The 7,609-nt window shown below is 47.8% G+C and overlaps 1 protein-coding gene across 8 annotated transcripts in view; it reads right to left on the reverse strand.

The window, feature by feature from the left end:
- Positions 1-5,006, reverse strand: part of SUN1 (Sad1 and UNC84 domain containing 1) — a 29,050-nt gene extending 24,044 nt beyond the window's left edge. For 4 of the 8 annotated variants that reach the window (XM_032197399.1, XM_032197400.1, XM_032197398.1 and 1 more), the window contains exon 1: positions 4,948-5,006. The gene's annotated coding sequence lies outside the window, so the exon portion shown is untranslated. Of the gene's footprint in view, positions 1-2,485; positions 2,637-2,884; positions 2,980-3,502; positions 3,628-4,947 lie in introns of those variants that run through there. The other 4 variants (XM_032197401.1, XM_032197395.1, XM_032197394.1 and 1 more) reach the window with 4 other exon arrangements.
- Between the last annotated feature and the right edge of the window lie 2,603 nt (positions 5,007-7,609).

The raw sequence follows: 7,609 nt of genomic DNA on the forward strand, positions 1-7,609 counted from the left end.
CTTTTCTCCTTCCCCACCAGTTCTCTTTAGTTGATTTCTGAAGAAATCAAATGCTAGAATTGCCATCATTTTATTTTATAAAGTTTGAAACATACCATTTAGCTATGTAAAATGAGTACTTGACAATGGCATTGCTAACTAAAAAGCCTTGCATGCATTAATGCCTAGGTCTATTAATAGTTGGCTTTCATAGCACCAAGATCTCCAGTAGGGACAAGGAGTTCACCATCTAAACATCCCACAGCTAGAAACTGCACTTAGAAAACTTGGGGACTTTGTTTGACTCACTGTTGGTCTGATACTCTAAAATTAATTCAGAATCAAAGGGAAAACCATTTACTCAATTTTTTGAAGTAACAAAACTGCCTTAACTGACCTAAGCAGAACTTAAATTTTAATAGGTATAACCAAAACTTTCAAAAATAGGCACCTAAAATCTATTACGAAGCTGGATTTATTTATTATTATTTTTTTTAAAACCTTGCTACTAGTTCAATAGTCCAATTTTAGGTAATCACTTCTTTAGGACAACCCCCCACGCCCCCTCCTCAAAACAAATAATCAGCCCATTTTATTCTGAAATATTCTACATACTTATTACAGCAGAACTTTAAACTACAGAGCAGACCAGGTGTGGTGGGTGGAAGACAATAACTCCCTCTAATTTGTTCGCTCTTGTTTGACAGCACTCCAGCGTTCACCCATCCCAGTAATTCCTCCTGTTTATGAAACTTCCATATACAACTGGAGCAGAAAAAAGGCACGCTAACAGAATAGTTTGGAATTTCAAAACTACAAGACCTGGCAGGGAACCTGAGAGGTAGTCTCAGTACTTATTTCTAGTTTCATCATTTTCAGGGGCTCACCAGCCTTCTGACTTGGCTACCATAGATCTGTCTGGACCAAGATTAATGCAGGTTTTGAGTACCAGTTTGGTGCAAGCATTAGTAGGCCTAGATTTTAACCACACCATTTTTTTTTTCCTTTAGAAAGACCATAAAACATTTTTATTACTATTTTTTTTAAGCAGTTAGATATGTTAAGACAACTTAAACACAACTGAAGAGAAGCACACGTTTAATCTGAAACAGAAGCAGCGCCTAGATAGCCCTGTCATACCACTACAAACCAGCTTCTCTCCTACAGAGACAGCTGGATTATCTGCTTTTAGGGGAAGCAGACAAAAAGTCATCTCAAGCATCATCTCTCTCTCTTGCTATCCAACTGAATCAGTGTTCGAGTAAATCAGCAGAATAGAAGTGCAGGAGAAAACAAGTTCTGAGCTGGGCAGAACACAAGGAAGCCCTGGGATTCCTCTGATCAGTGCAGAACTGAGCTTTGAACAAAGCTCCCTGGCTGTCTCCAGAGGAGCTGACTATGAAGTGTCCGAGCGACACCAGCTTGGAAGCCTGTTTACCTAACAGAACTATACGCTTGATCATCACTTTCAGAATCAAACTGCCTCAATAAAACCCTAACAGCACTGCTGGAAGCTTCCTTGGTTTTATTGTTGTTGATAGGATGCTTTGACAGGGGCCTTGGAGCATAGAAGTGTCACAAGAGGAAGGCAGCACCAGATATATGTTGTATTATACGCTACAAATATGTACCAGGGAAAGGATAGCCTCCACTTACTCTTTTTTTGGGCTACAGAGACAAAAATACTTTCTAGGCACTTTCTAACGAACGCCCCTTGCAACAAAGGAAGCAGTAGATGGGCATTTCACAAGTGGGACCCTGGCAGAGCAGTAACACCCACCAGGAAGTCTGCTAAACAGAAGAAAACCGAAACCAAATTTCCCAAGGCCCAGAAAACTTTTGTAATTGCTGGACCACCCTGTGACAGAGGACACAAAGGAAGCAAGCCAGGACTTGTGCAATACTTTAGCTTTTTGGGGGGGGGATCACAAGTACTTATCAGTAAAATAAATCAGCTGTCTACAGCAAACTGACAGAGTTATGTCACAAATCAGGAATGAGAAAGTTTGCAAAGTATAGCTTATACTATAGATTATAAGGTTAGTAATAAATGATGTATTTAAAGCCTTAGAAAGATGTCAGCAGTACTACAAGTAGAACCTATTCTACCCCTATCTTTTAAAGCAAATAACTCATTTAAGCAACTATGACCACAAAAACTACTCCGACTTTTGGGCAAAAATTGTTAACAGCAATGGAAATCTAGTATGTAACCTTAGCAGTTCCTGAGAGCAACCTATTTTTACTTGTAATTTCAAATTTTATAGTAGTATTCAGAATAACCAAAGAAATTTCTTCTTTGTCTAAAAGGCAAAGTAATTATACCCCATGAAGTATGTTTCCATATATCCAAATAACTACAAGTTTAAACAGGCTGAAGAGCAAAGAGCTCCATGCTAAATCAACATTTTATTAAAAATACACATTCTTAAAAGATCAGCACTCTTAAAACAGAAGCAAAACGAACAAGACAGTAATCAAATTCACGTTTTAAACTACACGTTACCGTTGAGTGCCATCAGAGAGATCCCCAAACACAGCTGTCAAGCTGAAACGCTAGTAACGAAGAGGTTTTCCACAAAGCGGTAAAAACGAATATTCACAGTAAGCCCCCTTTAAATGGCTTTTGAAGGGAAGGCTGATATAAGCCAGCCACACATGCAGCAACAGCGAGGCAATAAACACGGCTGCTCATTGTTTACACACACGCAGCACCCGGAGCGCTGCATGGCAAGGCACTGAGTCACTTTACAAAGGAGGGAACCTCCGCGCTGTCTCACAGACAGGCACCGGGCGATTTTATAAAGCAGGGACCTCCACGTTATCCCCCAGCCGGTTACAAAGAGCCGAAAGGCGAGGCCGGACGCCGCTAGCGAAGCGGCTCGGCTCCCCGCCGCGGACCTGCCTCCATCGGGTTCCAAGAGCCGCTCCAGAAGCCCGAGCTCGCTCGCTCGCTCACGCAGCTCTCCCGGCCGCTGCCCCCAGCGAATGGAGGCGGTGCAGAGACCCGAGAAGGGCCCGGTACCAGCCCGGAGGAGAGCCGGGCTCTGCCGCCCGGGTGCCGGGATCCCGCGGGCCGGCCCCGCCGAGCGCTGAGGGCAGCGGGCGCCGGGCGCCGTCGCAAAATGGCCGCCCGGGCCCACAAAGCCCGCAGGCCGCGGCGGTCGGGGGCGGCCGCTCCGAGCCTCCCGTGCCACTCAGAGCCGCGCTTGGAAGCCACTGGACGAGGCCGCTGGGGCCAGCCCTCGCCGCTCTTAACCCCTGAGCTGCTGCGAGCAGCAGGGCAGGAGGGATGCGCTCTTCGGAAGCGCGGAGTTGCGCGGTGTGCTCGTGCGCTGAGGGGAAGCGCGCTGACAGACAGCGAAAAGCGCGGCGTGGTCAGCATCTCGCACTCCCTGCTTACCTAATAAAATAGCTTCAATATTAACTGTCTAATAGCAAAAATACAACCCAGCATCCCACTCGGTGTCCGGCTCCCAACTCTTTACCTGCATACCCCAAAAAATCTTCAACTTGCACTCACCAAACCGCAAGTCAGTGGAACAGCGCAGCCATAGTAGGTGACGTATCACAGTAGAAGAAGCCTTGATGACAAAACTCAGCAATAAAATGATCACTTACAACGTACAAGCCCCACGGCTCACTTTCCTGTTATTAAAATCAATATGAATAAAGCCCTTCAGATGAGCAACGAAATTAGTCATTGGCTTGTAAATTCAACAGAAGCATGAACCCCTAACAGCCAACTCCAAAGCACTAAGATTTGTTTATTTTTTAAAGTTTGCCAAAGTGAGATTTTCAGTTCAGTTTTGTGAAATGATAATCAGAAAAACAGAGAGAGTGAGATACAGGGATTGCAAGCACTGCAGAAACACTGATCCTGGAGTTTGCTATCTAAGATTGTCCTTTTCTGTAACAGATGATAGACTTGTAGATTTGTTTTTAATAAGTGGAGACGAAGTAGGGCAAATCAAACGCTTTCTTTTCAGCCAACATAAAACTTTGTGAGACCACCACAAACCAGGCGCTGCATCTAAACAGTTCCATGTTCCACCAGCCCCCCATCATTACGGGGCAGTAACCAAACCTGGCTATCACGTGCCAAACACACCTCTACAATCTCGAAGTGAACCCAATACTGACCTATGTGATGTTATTCTGTAATAAAGCCACAGACAGGGCTGATACCTTTTAACAATGCGCTCCCTACAGGAGCAGCACACAGACAGGAGCCAGCCTGAGGTACCAGCCCGAGGGGGCACAGCCTGGGCAGGACTAAAGCTTTGATTATAGCCTGTCAGCTCCGCACTAAAGCCAAGTGACTGTATAACACCAAGTGCTACAGCACACATAGTGACTCTCCCAAAAATCAGTGTGTGAAGATCTTGGTTATAGTTACCTCTAAAAAAAAAAGCAACACACCAAGAGCCAGGCCAAGAGGAACCCAAGCAGCAGCTAGCTACGGCAGATTTCCTGCTCCCACTCCAGCAGTGCTGATTCAAACAGCTTTGGGCGCCAAGACGAGGCCAACACCCGACCCAGCGAGTGCAGCCTCCCTTCCTGGCGCCTTCCTGCGCCTCCCCGCGCCCTATCACCTGCCTCCGGGGGACCACAGCGGCTGGGCCGGGGCAGGCACCCTCAGAGCCCAGGGAGAAAACGATGGGAAGGGAGCGAGCGGCGACAGGGCGAGCCGAGGGCTCCCCAGAGGGCGGCTGCCCAGGGCGGGCCGAGGCGGTTGCTGCCACCGCCTGTCAGCGGGCGAGGGGAAGGAAAGCGCGGCCGCCGGCGGGGAGAGCTCCTCGCCAGCCCGCCTGCTCCCAGGAAAGGCGGCCAGAGCCGTGAGGGGAAGGGGAGACACCCGCCCGCCCAAGGCCCCTTCCCGCGGGGAGGCTCCGCCTGCCGGCCGAAAGGCCCACGGTAGGCGGCTGAGGAGCGGCCGAAGGGGCGCGGGCAGGGGCCGGTCGTTACCTGGTGCCGGTGGAGCGAAGGAAAGGCAGAGCCCGCGGCGGCGGCAGAGATTGGCCTCGCCCCGCCCGCTTTACCGAGGCCGCCGGGAGCCCCCGCCCGCCCCGCCCGCGCTGTGCCGCCGGCAGGGGCCCGCCCTTGGACCGGGACAACGGCTCCGGCCCGCCGCCGTCCCTCACTCGCCGCGGCCCCTGAGGTGGCTCTGCCGCTGCTCCTGCCCCGGGCTCTGCCCGCCGGGCGGCCCCAGGCCTCGGCGTCCCCCTCAGCAACGTGAGGCCTTGGGCAGCTGCGAGTGGAGAATACCCGCTAACCGGGCAGCCGAGCAGCTCGGGGTTGGTCTTCCTTTCCCTTGCCGCTCTCTGGTGGGATTTCCAGGCCTTCGCACAGCACACCCCGCCCAAAGCTCTGGCAGTCTGAAGTGCTTTTGAGCCTGTTCTCCGCACAAAAGAGCATCAGCCCCCAGTAACCACTGGACTACTGTGCTAAAACAAAAAAAACAGGTCACGGACCTGTTTTCAGCAAAGAAGTCGAGGCTTGAAACAAGCCCTTCCGCTCAAATATTTAGGGAGCCTATGCAAATACAGTCAATGTGAAATCTGTGGCTCAGTTACTTTTTCTAAATCTTTGGTCCCCCCAGCCCTACAATGGGCTTGGTGCTGTGATATACTGCAGTCAGCAACTGCTCAAGTGGAAGAACAGGGTATGGGTAACTTAATGTGTAACCAGCCCAAAAACATTTATTTACTCATGTTCAAGAGAAATGACTCAGCCTGCTAGGAAACACTGGGTCATAAATATGTTACTATTAAATAAAGAGGCTCTTTGTACTTGTTTGGATGCAAAATTGGTGAGAAGTTAGAAGAATGAAAAGTAACATCAGGACATTCAAATAAGTCATCAGCTAACATCAATGTAGCACTGACTTTAGGCAATGATTGTTTATTTTAAAAGATCTATGCTTCAGTTATGTGAAAATTTTAACATGCTGTAGCCAAAGTTGAGCTGATCCCAACACCTGAAATCTAGCACATAATTTGGTAAGACACTCAGCCAGTCACAACCTCTCAGTAGATGGCTCAATAGTTTGCAGAAAGGTGAGATACCTCCCTCTGCTGACTACACCTTCTCTTTCTGTACTTTGCAACCATTTTTGTGTCTTTAGAGCAGAAAATGCACAAGACAGAACAAAAATCACTGAGCTTAAATCTCTCAAAGTCTTTGGCGGTACAAGGCCAGGTCTTCTCAGGATCTTCTCCACCCGTTCCACTGGAGCCCTGCCAGGGCAGGGTGCACTCTGCTCTAGCAGAACAAAGCACATATCACTCCCTGGGCACTGCTCCAGCTCCCCAGGCTGCTGCATCTTGTCTTGGGCAGCTGTTTTTCCCTCAACCAGGCCAATAGACTTGAGAAGGATGGCTTAGATTCAGCTCTGCCTCTGCTCCCTGGCTATGAGGAGCAATAGAGCCTTTCGCTTCTAGAATTTAAGTGAAACTTGGTCCAATAGTCCAATTTTGTTAAAATAAGCTGGCACATAGTTAATTTTTCCACAGTTCAGAAAAAAAAAAAAAAGCAAAAAACAAAAAACAACACCTACTCTGTAGCAAATAAAAACTATTTCAAAAATTTTCAGCAACCAACAATGAGCTCTAAAACATAAAGCAGGCTCAATTTTATCTGCTAAACCGAATTCTGTAGAAAAATGGTCAATAGGAATAAAAATAGATCGTATTAGAAGTATTCCAGTTTTGATGCTCTAGAAAGCAGTTATGTATTTAGAAAAAGAAAAAAGAAAAAAAGAAAAAAAAAAAAAAGCTTTGTTAACTGACACCAGGTATAGGGAAACTACAATGCATGGCCAAACAATCCAAGGGCCACGTCTAGTTCCCCTCTCTTCGCACATGCTTGCTTTCTTCCTTTCCAGTTCGACTGTGATTCCCAGAGCATTCCTGCATTCACACCTAGAAAACCTGTTCTGCTGTATTCTTGCCCTTGCTATCAACCACAAAGTTAGAGGTACTCACAGCAATTAAAAGTGTGAGCTGAACATGACAGTGACCAGTGCAGCAAGGAGTTTCTGAGTGGCAAAACTGGGCATGGCACACTGCTGTGCATGTGGGAAAAGCTAAGGGCACAGGGAGCTCAGCAGCAGCATGGGGATGGCCCCTGGCTCCAGGGTCTTGTGGCAATGTGTGGCAGGGATGTACTGGGCAAGGGGGACTCTGTAGAAACACTCCTGTGTGAGGATGTGTGGTGACCTTTATGTCCATGGATGAGGGGATGATCATGTATATGCATTAGTATGAAAATTGCCTAAAGTATCTGAAAGTCTGATTTCTCTCTTGACAATTAAAGAAAAAGTTTCTCACCAGACATTTTGGTTAAACTGATGAGGGCCCCTTCTTCACACCATCACTGGTGTCAGCCGAAGGAAATGGGTGCTCCATGCAGTGTAGTTCAATTATCAGTAAAAAGGGGACTGCAAAGCACTTCAATTTTGCCACTAGATCCTGCCATCGTCTTGACTTACAGGGGATTTCAGACATTAACAAGAAAAGCCGATTACACAAGGCAGGCTGACAGAGCAGCCGTTCTCCTCTCATCTGCTGCTTCAACTCAGTTACTGCCCTTCTTGAGCTTCCCTGGGGGACTGATCTCAGTAAGTGGA

Source organism: Aythya fuligula, chromosome 15, assembly GCF_009819795.1.
Source record: "Aythya fuligula isolate bAytFul2 chromosome 15, bAytFul2.pri, whole genome shotgun sequence".
In the NCBI taxonomy this organism is placed as follows: Eukaryota; Metazoa; Chordata; class Aves; order Anseriformes; family Anatidae; genus Aythya; species Aythya fuligula.